Genomic DNA, 751 nt, shown 5'->3' on the forward strand with positions numbered 1-751 from the left:
AGACGATAAACCAGAGTGTTTTCATGTCCGGTCAGCAGTCAAACCGGTCGGACCATCGAGTATGGTCCGGTTCTAACAACACTGACTAGAACCATCCCCCTCATTGAGCATCCTCTATTTCTCGTAAGATAGGTAAGTTGAAGAGATGAATGTCCTTAATCCTAGACCGTCCTTTGCTTTTATCTTTACACACATTTGAAAGTGTGCATGTCAAGAGGAACACTTTGGAAAGCTCTCTTTATATGTCATGGTTTTGATGAGGACAACTTGTGCTAATAAGAGCTTGAAGATCATCAACAAATCAACATGCTTAAGTCTTTTGATTGGTACTAGGCTTAGACTAGAGACTAGTTTAAGTTGAGTCTAAGGCTTAGGTCACCTAATACACGTCGCATATGCATAAATCTTTTAAATCATTTCGTCTTTGAGATATGTCATTCATAATATGTTCATGCATCACATAAATACATGTATATGTGCATTCTAGGCATAAACTAAGTGTTAAACATGTATGAATTAAGTGCATAACGTATTTGAATTCTTGTATTTGAAAATACATATGAAAATATTTTGTTAATCGATTAAAGCATACGTTAATCGATTAACCTAACTTTTTGAAAAGCTGTTGAAACTGGCAAACTTGGAAAACAGAATCAGTTACGTTTTTGAACAACGTTAATCGATTAACCAAAGCTTTAATCGATTAACTGGGCTTCAGAACTGATTCTTTATAAACTGCATTTTCAGAATT

Source organism: Lupinus angustifolius, unplaced genomic scaffold (genome assembly GCF_001865875.1).
Source record: "Lupinus angustifolius cultivar Tanjil unplaced genomic scaffold, LupAngTanjil_v1.0 Scaffold_369, whole genome shotgun sequence".
Taxonomy (NCBI): Eukaryota; Viridiplantae; Streptophyta; class Magnoliopsida; order Fabales; family Fabaceae; genus Lupinus; species Lupinus angustifolius.